At 41.8% G+C, this 5,519-nt stretch overlaps 1 long non-coding RNA gene across 1 annotated transcript; it reads right to left on the bottom strand.

Moving 5' to 3' along the window:
- Window positions 1–1,352: 1,352 nt before the first annotated feature.
- On the bottom strand, window positions 1,353–3,932 carry LOC148122917 (uncharacterized). The gene is made up of 2 exons (XR_015735813.1): window positions 3,464–3,932; window positions 1,353–2,485 (listed from the first exon to the last, which is right to left on the bottom strand). It is a non-coding gene; the product is annotated as an uncharacterized LOC148122917 (long non-coding RNA).
- Window positions 3,933–5,519: the final 1,587 nt, after the last annotated feature.

Here is a 5,519-nt window from a genome sequence, read left to right as displayed (position 1 = left end):
AATGATCATAACAGGAAATGTTTTAATGTGTGATGTGTGTCTCTAATACTTAATCACTGATGTTCTATTAACTAAATATTAATTGTAAATTAACAAATGCTTAAGTCATAAGAAATTTCATAATGAAAATTTACAAAATACTCCTAGCAATATTACTCTATATTTTTAGGGGTTAATGAACCTCAGGTGGAACTGAAGCCTAACAAATAAAATGGTCTGTTTCTGATTCCATTTAAAGACTGCCAACTATCGAGCAATGTCAAACAAGTGATGGGTTAGCTTGAACTGCTACATTAGAAAGCTAATGCTATTGGTTCATAGAACTTCAGTTTAGAATGAATGTTGCAATTGCCACATGGCTATCCTTTATATACTAGAAAATGCATGCATATCTTTCTATCTAATAAGTTTGTGAATTTACCATCTCATAGAAACTAAAGGTTGCATCTCTAAATTTCTGCGTAATGACAACCATCTCATTACATTTACATCCAACTTAAACATAATAAATGTATAGAAACCAATCTGGTAATAAAAGCAATGACTATATTGTATGCAATACAGCAGGGAAATATTGCCTTATTTTATAGCAATACATTGAGTCCCACAAGAGAAATTGAAAAAACATGATTCTAATAAACATGTGCCTATTTAAAGTTAATATTCAGAGTGAATATATTAAACATGGAGTTTATTATAATTCAATCTATTTTAACAGTGCAATTAATATATGGGGGAGTATGAAGTGTGATTGCCGTTTTGTGGAATACATCTTAGGTGACATTATTCTAGATATTTTCTATTAAAGCAGTCTTTTCTGTCAGGGGGTAGTTTAAAATTAAAGAAAGAGATGCTTTTCTTCTCATTTACCACTGATTATTTTTCTGTAGAAAATATTCTCAAGCCCATTTTTCTAGGTACTTCTATGGAATCATCAAGGGTTACAAGATTAAGAGCTTCTTGTTTCCTTACACTTTTATTAAAAATAGTAATATTTTAACAAAATAAAGTATAATAAGTCAAAAAATCATATTGTAGTTGGACAAGACAGATAAACAGAAAAGAAAAAAGCCAAGCCAGACACACATACATTAACACACTCAGGAGTCCCACAAAATACTAAATGAAAGCCTTACATATACGCAAAGGAATTGGTGCAGATCTGTGTAGAACCTGAACTTGCTACTTTAATCTCTGTGAATTCCTATGAGTTCTGTTCCGTTTATTCAAATGGCTTTATTCTCCTGGTGTCCTCAATTACCTATGGCTCTATCACTCTTTTGCCTTCTTTTCTTTGGGGGTTTGTCCCGCGCTACCGTCTCGCCAGCAAGAACCACACGGAACACTAGGATCCTTCTGCAGAATAGCTTTATGTCTCTTGGGAGCAGAGCATAAGCCAACACGGCCGTGGGGACCCAGATAAGATGGAACCCATCCCTTATAAAGGAAACAGACCCTGCCCTGGACGTGTCATTCCCGGATTGGCTGACTGCTCCCAGTCCCAGGTGAAACCTCGGGAGTAGGCAGGGACGCAGCGGTAGAGAGTTACAAAGCACGTGCGCTGAGATTAAAGACGTGTGCCGCCACACCTTGGGGTCACAGAGGTCAATCTCTACCTTTGTTCCTAGAAGCAATGGAGAATGTGGTCCGGCCCTCCACATATCCCCCTTTTTTTACTTCTTTGCAGAAAGGCAACTCCCTAGGAAGGTAAAGATAGAGGTCGTACTTCCCAAAATGAAAACATAAAAATGGGCTTACACGGAATCTGTCCCTAGGCTCATGACACCTGGAACCTATCCGGCCTGCCCTCTGCCATTTTTCTGGGAAAGGGAATATACAGCAGAAAACCCTTAAGCAGAGCGACTTATCTCTCAGAGAGGGCCATTCTCTGTGCGATGCTCTTCAGCTCGACAACCTTCAGGGCTAGCTAAGCCAAGCACTCCACCCTGTGCAATGGACCACAGTCCTAGGGGTGCAGGAGCTGGTTGGCTTAAACCCTACTGCTTTAGATAACCACACATCAGTAGAGGCCCCCTGTTTCAGGGCAGCCAGCGCTTGTGCAATAACCACTTTGTCCCTACAATTTTAGGATTTGAGTCAGCAGACCATCCATAGGAAAAACACTAATCCATAGCATAGGACTGTTCCAAAACATTTCCACCCCCACCCATTCTTTGAAGTAGGGGAATGAGAGACACGGCCCAGGACTGAAGTCCTACGGCCAAGCTTATAAATCATCTCTAGGACAGTAGGGAGGGGGCCCAAAATCTTATTGGTTGTAAAAAATCGGGGAGACACCGCCATCCTATGGTTGACTGGTAACAACTTCAGGAAGGCTGAGAGTGTCCTCCATCGGTGCTCTGTCATCCATCCGCAAAATGGCAGGAGGAACAGCAGCCAGGTCCTCAGGCGAATCCGTGTGTTGTGGATCACTCTTCACTGTTCAGGTCAATCGCTCTGGCAGCCAGAATGGGCTTTCTTGATCCTGTGGGAAAACACAAACAGCTCCCCGGGATCTCAATAAGATGGGATCCGGGCCTTTCCATTCATTAGAAAGCACACTTACAGCTGTATCGGCTATCTGGCGGTAGGCGCCGTAAGGGTAGTTTGTCTGGGCAGCGGCATAGTGCCCTCGCCCAGTCAGGAGGTCAAATGTCCATTGCTGTTGTTCTGGAATTAAGGCCTGAGCGTTAGCTCTGGCCTGTTCCTGGGCTACCTCGTGCCACAGCGCTTTCCATTCCAAATATTGACCCATGCTGATGAGCGATGCTTTTGCAACTGTTTCCCAGTCCGCTGGAGTCATGGCAGACAAGGCCAATCTATCCAACTGGGCTAAGGTAAAATTAGCAGTCACTCCATACTTTCTGACTGACTCTGCTAACTCTTTGATTTGATTGTACTCCACAGGTGCATGTAATCGCCCGTTTTCCCCTTCATAAACGGGGAAAGCCAAGTGTAGCTTTCTCTTGACCTTATCAGGGATAAATGAAAAGGTCTTTGGCCCAAGGCTTTCCTCATAAGGAGGCGCCGAAGGGGCAATTGAGGGAAGGTGTAGCCTATAATGAGGCGGATGGACCGTTTGGGATAACCTCATGGCCCTGCCGTTGGCTAATTCTACTTCCTCCTCTGTATCCATTTCTCCTTCCTCTTCTTCTGCAGAAAACTTTTGGCCTTGTGGGCCAATATTCTCCCCCATTTCTACTTCCTTAGAATTCCTGGAGGGTCCTTTTTCCTTAATTTTTTCTCTCACGCGCGCGTCTAACCTCCCACTGCATTCAGTTTCTGATATTCTGTCCTGAATTTCCTCCGCCCTTGCAACAACCGCTTGGCAAGATTCATCTTTTAAGCAATTTTTGATGGAAAATAAGAGAATTGCTAAGATAAGCATCAAGGCCTGTATGAAACCTTCCCAATGCGGAGACAAGTCAAGCTCAAAACCGAAAAATCCAGGAACAGACATTACCTCTCTGATATGCAGACCCTGCAGTTCTGAATCCTTCCTGAATCCAAAGTGAATCCAAGAGATCCCCGTCGGTGCGGTGGTCAAGATTCCTCGGCGTCCCGAGGGCTTCGGCACCAGATGTCCCGCGCTACCGTCTCGCCAGCAAGAACCACACGGAACACTAGGATCCTTCTGCAGAATAGCTTTATGTCTCTTGGGAGCAGAGCATAAGCCAACACGGCCGTGGGGACCCAGATAAGATGGAACCCATCCCTTATAAAGGAAACAGACCCTGCCCTGGACGTGTCATTCCCGGATTGGCTGACTGCTCCCAGTCCCAGGTGAAACCTCGGGAGTAGGCAGGGACGCAGCGGTAGAGAGTTACAAAGCACGTGCGCTGAGATTAAAGACGTGTGCCGCCACACCTTGGGGTCACAGAGGTCAATCTCTACCTTTGTTCCTAGAAGCAATGGAGAATGTGGTCCGGCCCTCCACAGGGGTTCCCTTAGATCTGAGAGGATTTGGTAGAAACACATCATTTATTGCTGAGTGTTCCAAGGTCTTCCTCTTTCTTTGCAATGTCTGGCTGTAGGTCTCTGTAATTGTCCCCATCTACAGCAGGAGAGCTTCTCTGCTGAGACCTGAATAAAGCACTGATCTATGAGTATTGAAGACTATAATTAGCAGTCATTTTATCACTGCTTTTTTAGACTAGTAGTATTTGGTTTTACTCTATGTCCCTGGGATATCTAAATTCTGGTTCTCAGTCACCCAATCAGTGTCCAGTATGGATTCCATCTCATGGAGTGGGCCTAAGTCAAATCAGATATGATTTAGTTACTTCCACTACTGCCTTGCATTTTAAGTCTTAGGAGATTATGTGAGTACAACTATTTAAATATCCTTTACCCTAGATTGTCCTTGGTTTACCGATATGTAAAGCATTTGATTTGTGAGGCCTCGTCTGCATGAATTAACATACCCCATAAGATCATTCTTTACAAGGTTTTCTGCTTTCTTGACTCACATAAAATTGAATAAATATTTTGGCAAATGAGTGGTAAGTTGAAGTAACATCCTAGGGCTTTCAGAGTCATAGAGACTTTCTGTGTTGCCAACAGCTGAATGATACATGAACAAGGGAATAAATCTAAAATTTTGGCAACATATTTATGCCTAGTTTAACATTTTGTCTCTTTTCTCTCTATCTATAAGATCTTTATTATTTTCACTGATGAAAAAGTTGTTTACAGTCTCTCAGTTTGAGTAGGAATAAGAAACTCAAAATCATAGCCACCCTTTATATTTTATAAAACCTACAGTAGTTTGGTGTCATAATATTTTTCATTCTTTAACTGTAAAGTTAATATATTTTCTTAAATCTGACTTGATCCATTTTTTGTGCTGCTGTGCCAGAATAGAATCGATGGAGTAATTTATATTAAGGAAGAGCTAACTGTCTCATTGTTCTGAGGCTGAGAAGTAGAGGCATAGGACCAGGATCCTGCATCATTCCCCTTTGAAATTGAAAAGAAAGAGCAAGATGGGGTGGAACTAACATGTTTATAGGGAATAGTCTTTGATAATATTGGCAGCAATCCATTCATGAGGGCAAGGCCTCATAGACTAAATCCTGTCATAGTGCTGCTTCATTGTCAATTACATTTGTAAACCGTCAATGAGTGGAAGTATTCAAATCATAATGAATTCATTCACATTTTGCTCTACTGTCTATCCATGTCAGTTCTCAGTGAGAAGTTATATCTGTACCCCATATACCTTCAGAGAGACTGTCTTCTATATCACATTAACCTGTATTCCAAGAGCCAATGCTTTAAAGTGGCTGAACTATTCACTGGCATGGACTTTTCATCCTCCAGTACAATGAGACAGTCCATTTCTGATTACAGTAAATTATTCCATCTTTTCTATTCCAGTACAGCAGCACAAAAGAATGGATCAAGAGAGATTTAATAAAATGGATTAACATTATAGCTAAGGAACAAAAGTTCTTCTGACATCAAACTACTACAAGTTTCATAAAATAGAAAAGGTATGGCTATAATTTTGAATTCCC

This window comes from Myodes glareolus, chromosome 2, assembly GCF_982192425.1.
Source record: "Myodes glareolus chromosome 2, mMyoGla1.1, whole genome shotgun sequence".
In the NCBI taxonomy this organism is placed as follows: domain Eukaryota; kingdom Metazoa; phylum Chordata; class Mammalia; order Rodentia; family Cricetidae; genus Myodes; species Myodes glareolus.
The sequence above is the reverse complement of the archived record's forward strand: the minus strand, read 5'-3'. Positions and strand labels throughout refer to the sequence as shown.